Here is a 21,592-nt window from a genome sequence, read left to right on the forward strand (position 1 = left end):
CTGGCCCTGGGCATTTATTTGTGGGAAGATTTTTGATGACTGATTGGATCTCTTTGCTTGTGATGGGTTGGTTGAGGTCTTCTATTTCTTCTCTGGTCAGTCTAGGTTGTTCATATGTTTCCAGGAAATTGTCCATTTTCTCTACATTATCCAGTTTGTTGCCATACAGTTGTTCATACTATCCTCTTATAATTTTTTTAATTTCTTCAGGATCTGCAGTTATGTCACCTTTTTCATTCATTATTTTGTTTATATGGGTCTTCTCTCTTTTTGATTTTGTCAGTCTAGCTAGGGGCTTGTCAATCTTGTTGATCTTCTCAAAGAACCAACTTTTGGTGATATTTATCCTCTCTATTGTTTTTTTGTTCTCTATGTCATTTATTTCTGCTTTAATCCGTGTTATTTCTTTTCTTCTACTTGGTTTAGGATTGGTTTGCTGTTCATTTTCTAGCTTCTTCAGTTGATCCATTAGTTCTTTGATTTTGGCTCTTTCTTCCTTTTTAATATATGCGTTTAGTGCTATAAATTTCCCCCTTAGCACTGCTTTTGCTGCATCCCATAGGTTTTGGTATGTTGTGTTCTCATTTTCATTCGTCTCTATATATTTAGCAATTTCTCTTGCTATTTCTTCTTTAACCCACTGATTGTTTAGGAGTGTGTTGTTTAACCTCCAGGTATTTGTGAATTTTCTAAGTCTCTGATGGTTATTGACTTCTAATTGTATTCCATTGTGGTCAGAGAATGTGCTTTGAATAATTTCAATCTTTTTAAATTTATTGAGGCTTGTTTTATGTCCCAGCATATGATCTATTCTGGAGAAAGTTCCATGAGCACTAGAAAAGTATGTGTATCCTGGTGATTTGGGATGTAATGTCCTGTATATGTCTGTGAAATCTAATTCATTTATCAGATTGTTTAGGTTTTCAATTTCCTTATTGGTCTTCTGTCTGGTTGATCTATCTATAGGAGAGAGTGATGTGTTGAAGTCTCCCACAATTATTGTGGAAACATCAATTGCTTCCTTTAGTTTTGCCAGTGTTTCTCTCATGTATTTTGTGGCACCTTGATTGGGTGCATAGACATTTACGATTGTTATTTCTTCTTGCTGAATTGCCCCTTTAATTAGTACGTAGTGGCCTTCTTTGTCTCTCAAAACATCCCTGCATTTGAAGTCTATTTTATCTGAGATTAATATTGCTACACCTGCTTTCTTTTGGCTGTAGCTTGCATGAAATATTTTTTTCCATCCTTTCACTTTCAGTTTCTTTGTGTCCCTGTGTCTAAGATGAGTCTCTTGTATACAACATATTGATGGTTCATTTTTTTTGATCCATTCTGCGAATCTATATCTTTTAATCGGGGAGTTTAATCCATTTACATTCAACGTTATAACCGTGAAGGCATTTCTTGAATCAGCATCTTATCCTTTGGTTTATGTTTGTCATATTTTTCCCCTCTGTCTATTAATATCCTTTATTGTACCCATACCGAATCTCTTTAGTACTGAACCTTTCTCCAAGTCTCTCTGTCCTTTCTTTGTTTCTCTGTCTGTAGGGCTCCCTTGAGTATCTCCAGTAGGGCAGGTCTCTTGTTAGCAAATTCTCTCAGCATTTGTTTGTCTGTGAAAAATTTAAGCTCTCCCTCAAATTTGAAGGAGAGCTTTGCTGGATAAAGTATTCTTGGCTGGAAATTTTTCTCACTCAGAATTTTAAATATATCGTGCCACTGCCTTCTCGCCTCCATGGTGGCTGCTGAGTAGTCACTACTTAGTCTTATGCTGTTTCCTTTGTATGTGGTGAATTGCTTCTCTCTTGCTGCTTTCAGAACTTGCTCCTTCTCTTCTGTGTTTGATAGTGTGATCAGTATATGTCTCGGAGTGGGTTTATTTGGATTTATTCTATTTGGAGTTCGCTGAGCATTTATGATTTGTGTATTTATGTTGTTTAGAAGATTTGGGAAGTTTTCCCCAACAATTTCTTTGAATACTCTTCCTAGACCTTTACCCTTTTCTTCCCCTTCTGGGACAGCAATGAGTCTTATATTCGGACGTTTCATATTATCTATCATATCCCTGAGGTCCATTTCGATTTTTTCAATTTTTTTCCCCATTCTTTCTTTTATGCTTTCATTTTCCATTCTGTCATCTTCCAGGTCACTGATTCGTTGTTCAACTTCCTATAGTCTTGTACTATGAGTGTCGAGAATCTTTTTAATTTGGTCAACAGTTTCTTTAATTTCCATAAGATCATCCATTTTTTTATTTAGTCTTGCAGTGTCTTCTTTATGCTCTTCTAGGGTCTTCTTGATTTCCTTTATCTCCCGTACTATGGTCTCATTGTTCATCTTTAGTTCTTTGAGTAGCTGCTCTAGGTGCTGTGTCTCTTCTGGTCTTTTGATTTGGGTGCTTGGGCTTGGGTTATCCATATCGTCTGGTTTTTTCATATGCTTTATAATTTTCTGTTGTTTTTGGCCTCGTGGCATTTGCTGAACTTGATAGGGTTCTTTTATGATTTGTAGACCAATTGAAGTCCTTATCTCTAATTTATCAGATCTACAGCTTCGTGGAGTACACTTTCTCTAACTAACCAGCAGGTGGCGTCCACGAGCCACCTGTTCTCCACAAGCCAGTTCTCCCCTGCTTAGGCTTTTTGGTGAGTGGGGGAGTGAGTCTTGTGGGGTCCAATTGATGTACCAAGCTTGCGTGTGTAGTTGGTGTTGCCTGCCCTGTATATGGGGCGTGTTTCTGGGCAGTCAGGGAGGGGGGGGTGGCTCTAACAATCAAATCTCCCTGGTGATCCTAGAGTTTTAAAGCTGCTGCAATAGTCTAATCCTTCAGTTCAGTCCTGCCACAGTTTGTCTCTGCCACTGACCCACAAGTCCTTGGTATTGGCGTACGGCTCCTGAGACTTGCAAGTGGGCCCCTCTTCCAGGCCGTGCACCCCGGGTCCTGTGTTGAGGGATGACTGTGCTATGTCACAGGTGAGTGCCGCCCCCCCAGGGCAGTTCTGGGCTGCTGGGCTGTGTAGGGAGGCTCCCAGTCTGCTGAAATGATGGCTGAATGGGGCTTTGTTAATTCACACTGCTCTACCTTCCCAACTCTGGGACAATCAGCTGAGGTTGCAGGGAAGGCTAATGTCCACGCCCAGTTTTTTGGTGTGTGCCTGTTATTTGAAGCACTTCCGTCACACTGGGTTGTCTGGGGCAGTTCTGGGCTATGGGGCTGGCGATGGGCAGGAGTGTTTCCTGTCCACCAGGATGATGGCTGTGGGCGGACACCCCCCTTTTCTTGGGAAGTTGTGGTGTTTAGTGAATTTTCTCAGCCACTGGATTATTGTGTTTTGTCTCAGAGCTCTCCTAGTTCTGCTCTTGACTTGACCTGCCCAAATAGTAAGTCTTTGAAGCTTTCTGTATTGGACTTCTTAGAGTAATTGTTTTAGAAAAAGAAAAAAGGATTAAAAAAAAAAAACAAAAAAAAAACAGGCCCTCCTCAGAGATCTAATGAGTTATTGAAATGCTAAGAGACAAAGCAACCAGGGCCATTAAGGAAAGGTCCACAGGGCAGAGAGATCAGCTTTTCTTCGGGATTTGCATATGCGCCTCAGGGCCCTTCCCCTTTCTCTTTACACCAGAACTCCAAAAATCCTCCGCTTTTATTTTGGAGTTTTTCGTGTTGTTTTTTTTCTATGCCTGTCTCCTCTCTGCTGGGCTGGCTGCTCTCAGATTCTCTGGTGTCTGGTCTCAGTCTATCTATGGTTGGAGTCTGTATCAGTAGAATGAGTTTCCGATAAGAGCATCCACTGCAGTTCTCCCTTCTCCTTCCCGGAGGTGACAGCCCCTCCTCCCCCGGGACTGAGCCTGGCAGAGAGGGGCGCGGGTCCCCTGGCTGCAAAAACTTACAGATTTTGCTGATCTCAGCAGTTCCACGTTTTCATGAGTGTTGTATGAAGTATGCCCAAAGTCAGATTGCTCTGTGGTGTCCAGTCCACGCAGTTCCTGGCTTTCTACCTACTTTCCTGGAGGAGTAACTAAAACATACAGCTCACCATTCTGCCATCTTGCCCCCTTGGCTATTCTTTTTTTTTTTTTTTTTAATCATCATTTTATTGAGATATATTCACATACCACGCAGTCATACAAAACAAATTGTACTTTCGATTGTTTACAGTACCATTACATAGTTGTACATTCATCACCTAAATCAATCCCTGACACCTTCATTAGCACACACACAAAAATAACAAGAATAATAATTAGAGTGAAAAAGAGCAATTGAAGTAAAGAAGAACACTGGGTACCTTTGTCTGTTTGTTTCCTTCCCCTACCTTTCTACACATCCATCCATAAACTAGACAAAGTGGTGTTTGGTCCTTATGGCTTTCCCAATCCCATTGTCACCCCTCATAAGCTACATTTTTATACAACTGTCTTCGAGATTCATGGGTTCTGGGTTGCAGTTCGATAGTTTCAGGTATCCACCACCAGCTACCCCAATTCTCTAGAACCTAAAAAGGGTTGTCTAAAGTGTGCATAAGAGTGCCCACCAGAGTGACCTCTCGGCTCCTTTTGGAATCTCTCTGCCACTGAAGCTTATTTCATTTCCTTTCACATCCCCCTTTTGGTTAAGAAGATGTTCTCCGTCCCACGGTGCCAGGTCTACATTCCTCCCTGGGAGTCATATTCCACGTTGCCAGGGAGATTCACTTCCCTGGGTGTCTGATCCCACGTAGGGGGGAGGGCAGTGATTTCACCTTTCAAGTTGGCTTAGCCAGAGAGAGAGGGCCACATCTGAGCAACAAAGAGGCATTCAGGAGGAGACTCTTAGGCACAAATACAATGGCTATTCTTAATATGACAGTGATCACAAAATAACATTCACAAACTTTTATTTTAAAATAATTTTAGATTTATAGAAAAGTAGCAAAAAGTTTGCCCTTTGCCCAGCTTCCCCTAATGTTAACATCTTAATGGCTGTATAGTGCAATTTTAAAAACCAGGAAATTAACATTGATATATTATTATTAACAGGCCTAAATTGAATATCACAAGTTTTTCAACTGTCATTTTTTTTTTCCCCTGTTCCAGGATCCAACCCATATTGAATTAAAGTGTCATGTTTCCCTACTCTCCTCTAATCTGTAACATTTTCTCAATCTTTTCTTGTCTTTCATGATGTTGACGTTTTTGAAGACTATTGGTTAGTTATGTTGTAGAATGTTTCTGATTTTGCGTTTGTCTGACGTTTTCTCATGATTAGATTGAGGTTATACATTTTGACAAGAACATCAGGCAGGTGTTGTACCCTTCTCGGTGCCTCATATCCCTGGGTGCACGATTAAAGGATATGATGAGGTATAATTTAGCAATTGCCTTTTTGAACAGTTTGCCTCATATTCCAGCCCTGCATCATTGTAGAACAAGTGTTCGGTGGCCTGGGATTTTAGCTGCCTAGTCTCCATTTTACTCAGAATTGTATAGAATAAGAAGGAAAGGACAGAATTACTTTTACCATGTAGTCTGATTTCCACCCCTTCCATGCCACATATATAGAAATAGAAATTTAACATTTCTGAACATTACCAGTTTTCTTATGACCTGGGTAAAGGTGAGGGGCAAAGACCATGTCACTCACTGCAGTGAGGTTGCAGGGCAGGTGATGCTCCAATACACCTTCCTTCAGCCAGTCTCGAAGGAGTTCCTTTTACACTCCCGAGTTTGCAGTGGTACTATTCTGGGAACCTCTTCCCCATCCCAGGTTGTAGCCGACTAAATCACCACAGGGGAAGGGTGGCAGCGGTGTTGTCTTACCTGTGCCCAGGAAGAGCCTCAGCTGGTCATCTCTTATGCTAAGAGCTGAGAATGGACTTGTGGGGTGAGCTCTCTCACTTTTGGGAGTTTGTCTGATAATCTCAGACCATGCAGACTCCAGCCATCAAGGGTAATGCTCTAATGACCACAAACCACATTTACTTTCTTTTCTCTATTCCTTATTGCCTCAGCAAGAGAATGCATGGACCTATTGCTCCCTCAGAAGAACTCAGATCTGCTCCTAACAGCTGATGCTTCAGCTGATCCGCCTATTCTTGACTTCCAAAGAATTGAGTGGCAATCTTTTTATTTTTCATATACAGTTACACTGGGGGAGGGCAAGAGTTTCGTTTTGTGATTATGTGAGTTATAGAATAGATATGTGTAGGTTGTATGATGTTACCAAAACATGGAAGAGGGTGAAAGAGAGAGGGAAAAATAGACAGACAGACACTCACTCTGGGCAGAAATGTTAGCTTTTCAAGTATATTTTTCAATTTTTTTTCTTCTTGCCTTTACATAATTATTTATAAATAGTTTTGTTTACCATAAGTGGGATAATAACGTATATATTTCTTTTGATGATGTAACTATTTTCTTTGGCAACAAATACAGAGCTATATGATCATCTTTAAAGGCTGAACAATATTCCCTTCCGTGGATGACCCATACTTGGTTTGATAAGTCTCGTATTGGTTGAAATGTCACCATGTAAACCGTGTTGCAATGGGCATTCATATAGGTCGATTTTATATTCTGTTCATGTTTCCGTTTGGATAAAATTCTGCAATTGGAATTATTAAATCAAATGTATAAACTTTAGAGTCTTTTGTTGCTTATAGTTAAACTGAACTCCAGGAAAAGATTTTTCCAGTCTTAACTCCCAACAGTATTGTATGAGAGTGTCCATTTCTATGAATGCTTTCCAAAATAAGAAGTTTATGACAATATGAAAATATCTCATTGTTGCCTTAAGTTTTTTTCTTTAATCTGTTTGAAATTGAACTTCCTTGCAAAGGTATTCCTTCTTTTTTTCCATTACTTTTTTTGCAACTTGTTGCTTATATTTTAACTGTTTTTCAATTAGATGGTTTGCCTGATTATGACTGCTTTGTTAGAGCTTTTCATGCATAAAAGATATTAATGATTTGTCAGATGTGTTGCATATAATTATTTTAGTTTGTCATTTTTCTTTAGATGTTATAATTAAATATAATTATGAAATAATTATAAACCGAACATGATTGACGTCTTTGTACTTTCTACTCATATTTAATAAATAACAATGATAAATCCTTATGAAATGATTATTATGGTAGATACTGCTCTGAGCATTTGCAAATATTAACATTTTTAACCCTCATAATAATCATTTAAAGTAAGTCCTGTTATTATCTCCATTCCATAGTATTGAAGCTTAATGTATTTGTCTTGTAACCAGTAAACTTATTCAACTATATTTTGAATTCTAAGAGTTTTCTGAAGATTCTCTTGGATTTTCAGTGAAGAAAAGTGATAATCATATAATTCATACATAATCACAAATTTGTTTTTTTCCCCCAAACTTTTTTTTTTGCCATTTAATTAATACTCTTATATATTTTAATTATCTAGGGACTTTAGTACAATTCTGAATAAAGGCGGATCAATTTGGACCCATTTATTTTCCCTGACCTCAGAGGGGATGCTTCTAAAGCTTTGCCTTTAAGCATGATGCTGTTTTAGGCTTTTAGAAGATGCTCTTAAACAGGTTAAGGAAATTCCCTTCTATACCTGATTTGCTAAGGTTAGAAAAATCATGAATAGTTGTTAAGTTTTGTCAAATGACTTCTCTACATATACTGAAATGAGCTTTTCTTCTCTCATATGTAAATGCAGTTATTTAAATTAATAGATTCTTATATTATTAAATATATTACTGCAATAAACCCTACTTGCTCATTGCTGAAATTTGCTTGCTAATATTTTGTTTTGCTTTTGTAGTAACAAGTAAGACGGGCTTACAATGATTTCTTGTACTTTCGTTGTTTAATTTTAATATCAAGATAGTACAGCATCATAAAATAAGTTGGAGGAACTTCCTTATTTGTTTATTTCTTTATTAATTATTAAATACATTTTTAGCTTCTTAAATCTTCTAAGTTTTTTTCTTCTTAGTTCCTCACATTTGTGTCATACTTAATTACATAACGAAAATTTTCCCCAACATTATAAAAATAATCACATTTTTTCCCTATATTTTTTATATTTTTACCTTTAAATCATAAATAGATTCTACAGGGCTTGTTCCTCCATATACATGACCAAGGTAGAGTTATGAAATTCTTATTTTAAAATCAGAGAAAACAAATCCAAAGACATTTTTAGCAAAAAATCTCAAATATATTCTTCATGGCACCAGTTGGGATACCCAAGAGCATTGCCAGAAGTTTCAGATGTAAAATAAACCGAAGTCTCTACCTGATTCAATAATATGGTTCCATACTTAATGCAAAAGGAGTCTTCATCTCAAAATATTACTGGAGAGAAGAAAAATTTAATGTGGGAGTCTTTCCTATTCATATAGACTATTACAAAGCCAGAGCTAAGTATTTACTTCAGCAAGCAGTTGGGATTCCCAAGCATATTGAATCAAGGCAAAGATAGCTTGAAAAGGAATATGTGGTGTTTTAAAGCATCCATCTCTGGAGTAAAATTTCCTTTCTCTGCCATGCAAACCATGATACTATCAATGTTGGGATTTTTAAATTTATTGTTGAATAAACTTAAAGGAAAATGTTAATTTTTTAAACAGAGAGAGGACATTAAGAATATGGTTTATCTACTACATGAATGACGCATGGATTTCGTGCCTGTGTTGGGTTTGTTAGGCCCATCTTTATTCCTGCCCATATTTAATACATATGTTAGAATAAAAGGCTCTATCATGGCTAATCAATATTAATTTTATTCCTAAGGCAGTATATTCAGGAAGGCAGTATTTGGGTATGTTGTTCTTTTCTTCTTGACATTTGGTTAGTTTCCTTTCATTCTTGTCAGTGTCAATATTATACTATTTGGGACTTCAGCCATTTGTGTTGTGTGTTACCTCACTATGCTTGCCCTTACTACATAGTATGTTTCTACAATGATGTTATTTGTCTGTGGATTCTCGTGGTAAATATGTAAACATCCAAAGGCAGAAACCACTTGAGTATTTGGTGGATCAGATGATTCCAGTATCACACATGGGAGGATACTATTTCATCTGTTTAATTCAGTAACATATAATGAGAGTACAATGTGTGCAAGGCAATGCTTTGTGTTTTGGGGCCTCCACATTGATAAAGACCTCCCAAGACAGAGAGAGAGATTGACTGTCTACAACAATCACATCAGACAATGGCATGAATGATATTCTAGTATCATGAGTAATGTGTTGAGGAGGCGTGGGGGAGGAAGCGATCCGTTTTGCAGGGGTTGAGAACAGAGGTCGAAACAGAGATGAGGAAGGACACCTAGAAAAAGTGAAATTTGGTCCAGGCCTTGAGGAAGGTGTATTTTATGCACAAGTGCCAAAGCTCTAAATCACAGGGGCACTTTGCTTCTTTGGGGAATGGCAAATAGAGGTTGTTGTCTGTGTTGAGCTGTGAGAGGAGATCACGGGGTAGGAAAGGCTGGGCTGGATGGGCTAATCTATTGTGTTCTAAATAGATTAATCTGGCAGCAGCATGGAGGATCAGTTGGAATCTGGAGAAAGTAAAGATTCCTTTAGGGTTGAGAATGCAGTTCAGAATCTGAACAATGGTAGTAGTAATAGGAATATGTGGGAGAGAGAAAAGAGATAGCTGGGATTGTTAACATTGGTGGCAAATTTAATATGGGCAATAAGGAAGAAATAAAAGAAGATTTGGAGGGGTCTAGTTTGGGAACCAAGTGGATTGTGTATCCATAAATGGAATGGAGAATTAAAATCACTTTTTTAAATGTTTTGTTTTATTTTATTTTACATGTTATTCAGAATGTGGTGATGAAGAGAAAAAGATAGTAAATTTGGTTTTTTTTTTTTTTTTTTTGTTCTGTAAGATTTTATTCACATTTAAAATTAATTTTGGTTGTTCAATTGCAAAACACTGGTAATTCTGTGATTTTATTTTTTAAATAAAAGCTATAGTAATAAAGTTACTGTTACATATTTATTTGATTTATGAACCTTTTTCAGTTGCCTGTGCTGCCTTGATAAAGGTTGTTTGCTAAGATGGGTAGCCAATGTGCATTTGGCACATGAGCAGATCTCTCCCGCTTTAGACATAAAGCCGTCAGCAGATACTGCAAGCAATCATGCTCCCCTTATTTTTATTTTACAAATGCTACAAAAGTTAGCAATTATGAAATCCCCTACATCCATTTAAAAAATCTCTGTACTGTGAGCCTTTATATTTTTTAGTAGCCATGAATTAACCTTTCTTGTGCTTTTATGAACTTTAAAAAAAATCTCTCTGTGCTCTGAGTCTTCATATTTTTTAGTAGCCATGAATTAACCTTTCTTATGCTTTTATGAACTTTCCATATTCACTGATCTAAAATTCAGCTATCTCTTAGCCCTCATGAAATGAAAACGGATAAATGCAAATGTCAAAACAGAACTCCATCCAATAAACAATAACAGTCCCATACTTGTTGTCATTTCCTAATTTAAAAGGAACCAAGCTATTTTAACATTGAGGTAATATTTCCATCTTATTTTTTTAAAATATTTCTTTTTTGCTTTGGATTTTTATTACCTTTTCAAAACATTCACCAATTTAAATATAGCCATATAATTCTTATATGGTCACCATGACTTCTTTTTTTTTTTTTTTTTTTAATTAAATTCAGTTTTATTGAAATACATTTGCACATCATACAATCATCCATGGTATACAATCTGCTGTCCACAGTATGATAACATAGTTACGCGTTCATCACCACAATCTATCTCTGAACATTTTCCTTACATCAGAAAGAACCAGAACAAGAATAAAAAATAAAAGTGGAAAAAGAACACCCAAATCATCCCCCCATCCCACTCCATTTGTCCTTTAGTTTTTATCCCCATTTTTCTACTCATCCATACACGAGATAAAGGAGGTGTGATCCACAAGGTCTTCACAATCACACTGTCACCCCTTGTAATCTACATTATTATATAATTGTCTTCAGGAGTCCAGACTGCTGGGTTGGAGTTTGGTAGTTTCAGGTATTTACTTCTAGCTATTCCAATACATTAAAACCTAAGAGGTGTTATCTATATAGTGCATACGAATGTCCACCAGAGTGATCTCTCGACTCCATTTGAAATCTCTCAGCCACTGAAACTATTTCGTCTCATTTTGCATCCCCCTTTTGGTCAAGAAGATACTCTCAGTTCCACGATGCCGGGTCCATATTCATCCCTGGGAGTCATATTCTGCATTGCCAGGGAGATTTACACCCCTGGGAGTCGGGTCCCACGTAGGGGGAGGGCAGCGAGTTCACCTGTCGAGATGGCTCAGTTAGATAGAGAGAGGGCCACATCTGAGCAACAAAGAGGTACTCAGGGGGAGACTCTTAGGCACAACTACATGCAAGTTTAGACTCTCCTTTGCGGTAACGAGCTTCGTAAGGGCAAGTCCCATGCTCAAGGGCTCAGCACATCAAACCGCCAGTCCCAGTGTTTGTGACAACATCAACACCAGTCCAGGTGAGGATGTCCAACACATCCACACCTTTGCCAGATCCTCGGGGCTGGGGAGGGGGAGGCTGTAAATATATTTTTTATTATCTGCCCAAATTACTCTGGGATGTGTCACTATTTCACTCCAGCCTATACTAACCTACTGTATCTCACTTCCTATTCAAAGTTCCATGAAATTGTGGTGTTTGAAGAAGTTGACTGTAGAGTTGTACCGTTTAGAAAATTTAGATCCTGTACCAAACAGATATCTCTTCCCTTGGTCTCACACGGAAGTTGAAGTTTTAAAACACAATCAGTTTCAACCTTTACCCTTTGGCTTGGCTTGCCCTGGTCTTAACCAGACCTGCTTCATTCATATCACTAATTGAAGTCTGGGCTCTTTTTCAGCTTTTTTTTTTTTTTTTTGACAGTGGCTGTATGCACTAATACCGACATTCATATCTGCCGAGCTCTAGCTCTGAGTTTCAGGTGTCTCAGAGATATGCATTGTTCCAGAGACCAATCAGGTTATACGCTAGGAGATCAGCATCTCAAAGTTTAGAGATAGGCATTACAATTCAGGGATAGAGTTAACTGCTGTAAGGGCTTACAATCTAGGGACTATTAAAATTATTATGTCCGTGTTAGGCTATGTTCTAAGATTCAATTCTGAGTTTACACATTGTAGTTAGTCCATATTGGTGAGGCATCATCCCTCTCACCATGTTTTCTCCAACACTTTTACTCCTATATATATATTTTCCTACAATTTTATAGAGTTATATTCACATACCATACATTTATCCACAGTGTACAATCAGTCGTTTATGGTATCATCATAAACTTGTACATTTATCACCACAGTCAGCACTTGAACATATTGATTACTACAAGAAAAATTGTTTTGTTTTTTTTTAGCAATAAGAAAAAAATGATAAAAAGAAAAATAACATGTCATACAATACAACATACTAGTAAGGACAGCAAATAACACCACTACCAAGAATCCCATATTCCTCCCCTATATCCCCCTCATATACATTTAGCATTGGCATATTGCCTTTGTTACATTTAATGGAGGTATATTACAATGTTACTGTTGACCATAGACTCCAGTTTGCTTTGATTATGTTTTTTCCTGAATACCATCCCCTTTTCAACTCTCTACATGGTTGACATTCATTTGCTTTCCCACATGCAAAAACATTTTTATATTTGTATATTTAGTAACAGTCATTGGCCACTCCAGTTTTTGCCAAGTTATACGGTCCCAGTCTTTATCATCTATCTTTACCTCTGGTGTCATACATTCTCCTATCCCACCTCTTTCAGCTTTACTCACAGTTATCTTTGTTCAGTGTACTTACACTACTGTGCTACCATCACACAGTGTTATGCTGTCTATTTCTGGATCTATGCAATCAATCCTAAACATGCTGTAGTCCTTCAGCATCAAATGGCTGATCTCTGCCCTCTTTCTATCTCCTGGTCGCCTGTGTTGTCAGCTTTTAGCTCCCAAAGTTTGTTCATTAATGTCTGTTCATATTAGTGAGACCATACAGAATCTGTCTTTTTGTTTCTGGCTAACTTCACTCAACATAATGTCCTCAAGGTTCATCCACATTATTACATGATCCATGTCTTTGTTCTGTCTTACAGCTGCATAATATTCCATCATGTGTATATACCACAGTTTGTTTATCCACTTGTCCTTTGATGGACATTTGGGCTGTTTCCATCTCGGCAATTGTGAATAATGCTACAATAAACATTGGTTTACAAATGTCTGTGTCTTAAGTTTCAGTTCCTCTGAGTATATACCCAGCGATGGAATAGCTGGGTCATATGGCAAATCTATATTTAGCTTCCTGAGGAACCTCCACACTGTCTTCCAGAGTGGTTGCACCATTCTACATTCCCACCAACAATGAATAAGTGTGCCTCTTTTTCCACATCCTCTCCAGCACTTGTCATTTTCTGTTTTTTGGATAATGGCCATTCTGATAGGTGTGAGATGATATCTCATTGTGGTTTTGATTTGCGTTTCCTTAATAGCCAGTGAAGTTGAGCATTTTTTCATATGTTTTTGAGCCATTTGTATTTCCTCTTCAGAAAAATGTCTGTTCATGTCCTTTGCCCATTTTTTAATTGGATTGTTTGTCTTTCTGTTATTGAGATGCAGGATTCCTTTATATATTCGGGATATTAAACCCTTATCTGATATGTGGTTTCCAAATATCATCTCCCATTGTGTAGGTTGCCTTTTGACTTTTCTGACAAAGTCCTTTGATGTACAAAAGTGTTTAATTTTGAGGAGATCCCATTTGTCTATTTGTTCTTTGGTTGCTTGTGCCTTGGGTGTGAGGTCTAAGAAACCACCTCCTATCACAAGATCTTTAAGATATTGCCCTACATTTTCTTCTAAGAGTTTTATGGTCTTGGTGCTAATGTTTAGGTCTTTGATCCACTTTGAGTTAATTTTGGTATAAGGTGTGAGATGGACAACCTCTTTCATTCTTTTGGAAATGGATATCCAGTTCTCCAAACACCATTTATTGAACAGGCTGCTCTTTCCCAGTTGCTTCAGCTTCACTGCCTTATCAAAGATCAGTTGTCTGTAGATGCGAGGGTCCACTTCTGAACACTCAATTTGATTCCATTGATCAGTATATCTGTCCTTATGCCAGTACCATGCTGTTTTGAGCACTGTAGCTTTGTAATATGCTTCAAAGTCAGGTAGTGTGAGACCTCCCACTTCATTCCTCTTTCTCAAGATATTTTTGGCTATTCGGGGCACCTTACCCTTCCAAATAAATTTAGTTATTGGTTTTTCTATTTCTGTAAAGTAAGTTTTTGGGATTTGAATTGGTATTGCATTGAATCTGTAAATCAGTTTAGGTAAAATTGCCATCTTAACTATATTTAGTCTTCCAATCCATGAACATGGTATGTTCTTCCATTTTTTCAGGTCTTGTTCAATTTCTTTTAGCAGTTTCTTATAGTTTTCTATGTAAAGGTCTTTTGTGTCCTTGGTTAAGTTTATTCCTGAATACTTGATTCTTTTGGTTGCTATTGTAAATGGGATTCTTTTCTTGATTTCCTCCTCTTATTGCACATTACTTGTGTATAGGAACACTACAGATTTTTGCGTGTTGATCTTGTAACCTGCTACTTTGCTGTATTCATTGACTAGTTCTAGTAGCTTTGCTGTAGATTTTTTCTGGATTTCCTACATACAGAGTCATGTCATCTGCAAATAGTGAAAGTTTTACTTCTTCCTCTCCAATTTGGATGCCTTTTATTTCTTTTTCTTGCCTAATTGCTCTAGCTAGAACTTCAGCACAATGTTGAATAACAATGGTGATAGTGGGCATCCCTGTCTTGTTCCTGATCTTAGTGGAAAAGCTTTCAGTCTCTCCCCATTGAGTGTGATGTTAGCTGTGGGTTTTTCATATATTGCCTTTATCATATTGAAAAAGTTCCCTTCTATTCCTATCCTTTGAAGTGTTTTCATCAGGAAAGGATGTTGAATTTTGTCAAATGCCTTTTCTGCATCAATCGAGATGATCATGTGGTTCTTCTGCTTTGATTTATTGATGTGGTGTATTACATTAATTGATTTTCTTGTGTTGAACCAGCCTTGCATACCTGGAATAAATCCCACCTGGTCGTGGTGTATAATTCTTTTAATGTGCTGCTGGATTCGATTTGCGAGTATTTTGTTGAGGTTTTTTGCATCTATATTCATTAAAGAAATTGGTCTATAATTTTCTTTTTTTGTAGTATCTTTGTCTGGTTTTGGTATTAGGGTGATGTTGGCGTCATAGAAAGAGTTAGGTAGCTTTCCCTCTTCTTCAATTTTTTTGAGGAGTTTGAGCAGGATTGGTACTAATTCGTTCTTGAATGCTTGGTAGAATTCACATGTGAAACCATCTGGTCCTGGGCTTTTCCTTTTTGGGAGCTTTTTGATGACTGACCCAATCTCTTTACTTGTGATTGGTTTGTTGAGGTCATCTATTTCTTCTTGAGTTAATGTTGGTTGTTTATGCTTTTCTAGGAAGTTGTCCATTTCATCTAAGTTGTCTAGATTATTAGCATATAGTTGCTCATAGTATCTTCTGATTATCTCCTTAATTTCTGCAGGGTCGGTAGTTATATTTCCTTTCCCATTTCTGATTGCGTTTATTTGCATCTGCTCTCTCTTTTTTTTTGTTAGCCTGGCCAGTGGTCCATTGCTGTTATTCATTTTCTCAAAGAACCAACTTCTGGTTTTGTTGATTCTCTCTATTGTTTTCCTGTTCTCAATTGCATTTATTTCTGCTCTAATCTTTGTTATTTCTTCCCTTCTGCTTGCTTTGGGGTTAGTTTGCTGTTCTTTCTCTAATTCCTCCAGGTGAGCAGTTAATTCCTCAATTTTTGCTCTCTCTTCTCTTTTAATATAGGCATTTAGGGCAATAAATTTCCCTCTCAGCACTGCCTTTGCTGCATCCCATAAGTTTTGATAAGTTGTGTTTTCATTGTCATTTGCCTCAAGGTATTTACTAATTTCTCTTGTAATTTCTTCCTTTACCCACTGGTTTTCTAAGAGGGTGTTGTTTAGCCTCCATATGTTTGTGAATTTTATGACCTTCTGCCTTTTATTTACTTCCAACTTCATTCCATTGTGTTCTGAGAAAGTGTTTTGTATAATATCAATATTTTTAAATTTGTTGAGACTTGCTTTGTGACCCAACATGTGGTCTATCCTAGAGAATGTTCCATGAGCACTTGAGAAAAACATGTATCCTGCTGTTGTTGGATGTAGTGTTCTATAGATGTCTGTCAAGTCTAGTTCATTTATCATACAATTCAACATTTCTGTTTCTTTAGTGATCCTCTGTCTAGATGTTCTATCCATTGATGAGAGTGGTGTATTGAAGTCTCCAACTATTATTGTAGAGGTATCTATTTCTCCTTTCAGTGATGGCAGTGTTTGCCTCATGAATTTTGGCGCATTCTGGCTTGGTGCATAAATATTTATGATTGTTATGTTTTCTTGATGAATTGACCCTTTTATTAATATATAGTGTCCTTCTTTGTCTCTTTTAATTGTTTTGCTTTTGAAGTCTAGCTTGTCTGATATTAATATAGCTACTCCCACTTTTTTCTGGTTGTTGTTTGCATGAAATATCTTTTTCCAACCTTTCACTTTCAGTCTATTTTTCTCCTTGTGTCTAAAGTGAGTTTCTTGTAGACAGCATATAGATGGGTCCTGTTTTTTAATCCATTCTGCCAGTCTGTGTCTTTTTATTGGGGAGTTTAATCCATTTACATTTAGTGTTATTGCTGTAAGGGCAGTACTTTCTACTACCATTTTGTTTTTTGGAATTTATATGTCATATCTTATTTTTCCTCCCCTTTTACCTTTCCTGATAATCTTCATTTCTGCACTCTTCTCCAACTCTCTCTCTCCTGTATTTTCCTATCAGCCTGTAGCACTCCCTTTAGTATTTCTTGTAGTGCCAGTCTCTTATTCACAGACTCTCTCAGTGTCTGTTTGTCTGAAAATGTTTTAATCTCTCCCTCATTTTTGAAGGAAAGTTTTGCTGGATATAGAATTCTTGTTTGGCAGTTTTTTTCTTTCAGTATCTTAAATATATCATGCCACTGTCTTCTTGCCTCCATGGTTTCTGCAGAGAAATCTGTACATAGTCTTATTGACCTTCCCTTGTATGTGATGGATCACTTTTCTCCTGCTGCTTTCAGAATCCTCTCTTTGTCTTTGACATTGGACAATCTGACCAGTAAGTGTCTTAGAGTAAGTCTATTGGGATCTGTTCTATTTGGGGTATGTTGTACTTCTTGAATCTCTAATTTTCTGTCTTTTATAAGAGTTGGGAAATTTTCAGTGAATATGTCTTCTATTAGTCTTTCTGCCCCCTTTCCCCTCTCTTCTCCTTCTGGGATACCCATAACACGTATATTTGTGCATTTCATGTTGTCACTCAGCTCCCTAAGACCCTGCTCATATTTTTCCATTTTTTTCACCATCTGTTCTTTTGTGTGTATGAATTCGAATGACCTGTCTTCTAGTTCACTGATCCTTTCTTCTGCCTGTTCAAATCTACTGTTGTGTCCCTCCATTGTGTTTTTCATCTCCTCCATTGTGGCCTTCATTCCCATGAGTTCTGCCATTTGTTTTTTTAAGTTTATGAATTCTTCTTTATGGTGATCCAGTGTCTTCTTTATATCCTTCAGCTCTTTTGCTATATCTTCCTTCACTTCATCGAATTTATTTAGCATTAGTTGCCTCCAATCCTGTATCTCAGCTGAGCTATTAGTTTGTTCCTTTGGCTGGTCCATGTTTTCATGTTTCCTGGTATGGCTTGTTATCTTAAGTTGTCTAGGCATCTGATTTTCTTGATTAGTTTATTTTGGAGCTTGTTTTCTATCTTTTACTTAGTGGTTTTCTTGTTGGTTGGCTTTGTTCTCTGACCACTATTATTCAGTTCAACTTATTCTAGACCTCTAACTTAGGTTCTATTTAGTTGATCAGAATTTTTCCCCTCTTGTTTTTTCTGTTTCTTGCTCTGCCTCTATGTAACCTTTTTGTGAGTGGGTCTCCTCAGATATGGTCGACCCTAGTCAGCTTTTCCCAGTCTAGTGAGGCCCAGGTCTCATTGGGCGGGTATGGAGTTTTCCTGAGAATGAGACCCTCCTATGAGGCCTTTAGAATTGGTGCTTTTCCTCTCCTGTCCAGCAGGTGGCGCTGGCCAGCCCGCAGCTCCCCCACCAGTGTAAGGAGGTATGGGGACTTTAGTTCTCCTGGTGACTCTGATCCTGTCAGGGGCGTGGCTGACTGAAGCTGGAATCTGAATTCCAGCCCCTGGGGTCTGAGTTCCCAAAAGGAGGACTGCCAGTTGAGCTGGACCTCCCTCCACTCTCCCAATCCTCAGAACTCCAGTTGTCTCTCAGGGGCACTATTCCCTTCTCCCTCTCCTCTTTGGGGCCTCTTCAGATAGATTCCTGGGTCAGACTGAGTTGCCAATTAAGACGGGGGTGGAGGCCTTCAGTAGTGAATATGGAACTCAAAGACACTGTGGGTATCTGTCTCCCCCCAAGCCCAGCCTAGTCCCTCAACCTGGGCTTTCCGATGGAAAATAACCACATACATTACTTTTAGATTAAAAAAAAAAAAAAATAGAAAAGAAAAACAGGAAAAAGAAAAAAGGAAAAAAAAAAGTTTTAAAAGTCTTTCCCCAGCCTGGAAGTTTTGTCAGTTTCAGAATAGAGCATTTAAAGATATGCTTTGGGCTATTGTCTGATAATTACTCTCCAGCAGCTTCAGTTCCACCCCTGCCGGGGGGCTATTGAAATGCAAAAAGATAAGGGATCAGTGAGAAGCCAGAAGGGACAAAATGTAGGGGGAAAAAAATGGCTTTTTTGGAGTCCGGGAATGGGTGCCCAGTTTTATGTGCCCCCACTTCTCGGAGCCCAGCCCTTCTTTAGTACCCCAGCTCCCCAAATTAGTTAATTAATTTGTTAATTAATTCTGCAGTTGAGGCTGGGTTGAGCCTCCCTTCTTGCTCTCAGCAGATTGCTGTTTTTTGTTTGTTTTTTTTTAACCCCCTTTCAGGGAGCCGGCAGCAAGACAGTCTGTGAGGTCTGGGTGGGGAGGGGCGCCAGACCCCTGGTCCGGGGAACTTACAATGTTCGCTGCGATCTCAGCTTTTCCTCCAATTCCAAACTTGCATCCGATGTGTGACTGGTTACTGGAGATCCCGAAAGCACTGTTTCATATAGTTCTTGGGTAATTGCCAGCCCTTGTTCAGATTCCAACAGCTCTGTTTTGACTCTGACTGCCGGCATCCCATCAAGCATTAATATTCTGTTCTCAAAGGTATTAATATTATGAATTTCAGCCAAGGATGCAAAGATCTAAGGAGCCTTTATTGACTTCCTCTTCATATGGACATTCATTCATCCATTTGTTTCCAGAGTCACATTGATCCCGCATCACATGATGCGCTAAACGTAGGGTGGGCCGGTGGGTGGAGGCTGCCGAGGCGCAAACCCGGGTCTAGCGTGGGGAGCCTCGCCAGGCCCGCATCGAATTACCCCGGGGCCCAGCCAAGGGGGTTGCAAGACGCCGCTTCTCCTCCCTTAGGAAATTTGGTTTTAAACATTCCAAGTTTGAGAAGCTTGCAGAATATTTAGGTGGTGATGTCGGTATACTTTGGAGAAAATGAGTCTTATGCATGATAGATAAAAGTACATATCACCAGGACGTGGGTAACCATTGAAGACAAGGGAGAGGATGACCTTGTTGGAGAGAGACAGATGCAAACAAACCAGTTCCTAATAAATAGAAACTTTTAAGGAGTATGATGTAAAGGAACCAGCCTCTTGATGAAGAATGATCAGTGAGATGTAGGGAGAAAACTTGGAGAATATTTTCTTGATAATTGAAGGGACAAGTATTTCAGAGGGAATTGTCAACAAGATTACAGATGAGAGTTTTTTGGTAAATTCACTAAGTTCTCTGCCCTTCAACTGGTACAACTCTGAAGCAAGTTTCACACAAACTTCCAGAGCTCCCCTCTAGGATTGAGTCCCAGTTGCCCACCGTGAGTAACTTGCTCATTGGAACACCCTTCACTGCCTTTCTTTCTTTCCCTGTCTCACTTTTCCACTCCTCTATGAGTACATCCTGGAGTCACCTGGGAATACCCTACCTGCAACGAAATCCTTACATCAGTGTCTGATTCTGGGAGAAACAGACATAAGACAAAATAGGGTTGTTTTATGCCCTTCCTGAGAATGTAAGTCTGGAATGTGTTTGAAGGAAGATAAACTGTGGAAAGAGGGACATTGGATGTAGTGTGGTGGAGAAATTGTGGAATAAGTAATAAGTAGTCAAGAGAAAAACTGAAAGAGTTGGTGCTGGAAGATTAGGAGTTCTTCATCTTCTGAGCGAACAATGGAGACATTGGAATGAAAGTACATAAAGTTTGTGGTGTGGTCATCCTTGATGACTGATCATTACTCACAGAAAGTAATAGAGAATTATTGAGCATAGGCCTCTTCCTAAGCACACTGGGATAGTCCATTCATCCTACGTTTGTCTGCATTATTAGTCAACAAATATTTATGAAGCACATACTATGTGTCTCACTTGTGATTTTCTGTCTCATAAGCAATAGGATTCCCTTCCATCATTTCTTGCCTTGTAATTTATTTGTTGACAAAACTGGTTGTTGTCCACATTTGTGACATTGAACTCACTTAATCTGACTCTGCCTTTGTCATCCATGGTAATAAATTATCCTAGAAATATGTTTTGAATTTAAATTAAATTTCCATCTTGAAGTTGCCGTAAGTTCTCTATGGTGAAATCCACTGAGCATAAAAATCAGGAAAGCCAAAGGGAAAAAAGAAATAAAGTATTTAAAATGGCCACTTAATTACGTTACTATGAAGTATAGCAGAACTGTTGAGGTGGTGATTAATGTTCTTAAACTTGCTGAAATAAAGCAAAATGAGTTTTTTCTTGTCTGATTTTTTAATCTGGTTCTTCTCTGGTTTCTAACTTCATTAGCACACACTTACTGCATTTATATAATTCCAAGTATTTAATTAGATGTTTTATGTATTTTCATTTTATATATTTTTAATATATATTATTTTTATAAAAATACCTCCTATGAAGTGGTTTTCCCCCCTTGGAATCAAAAAATCAAACCTGAAATTTATCAAGCCTCTAGATCCAACTGCTATTTATTAGAAATACTAAGAACAGACGAACTTGTTACACTAGGCAATAACGATGTGGTCTGCACAACACATAGTGGAGGAAACAAAAACTCTTCAAGACATTCAGCCTGGTTTTCTCAGCAAACAGATTGCAAGAAAAACAAAAGGTAGAAAGGGAAACGGTGGTTTAACCACTTATAATGTGTCAATTTTATTGAGTGTGATTTTAAAATATTTATGACATTTATGAGATTATTTGAACTTTGACTTTTGTTTGATATTTAGGAATTATTGATAATTTTTTTAGGTACTATAATGGTATTTTGGTTATGTTAGAAGAAGGAAGCCAGAACATTGTGGGAAATGGCAGAACAGGAAGCC

The sequence above is a fragment of the Choloepus didactylus genome, chromosome 19, assembly GCF_015220235.1.
Source record: "Choloepus didactylus isolate mChoDid1 chromosome 19, mChoDid1.pri, whole genome shotgun sequence".
NCBI classification, from domain to species: domain Eukaryota; kingdom Metazoa; phylum Chordata; class Mammalia; order Pilosa; family Megalonychidae; genus Choloepus; species Choloepus didactylus.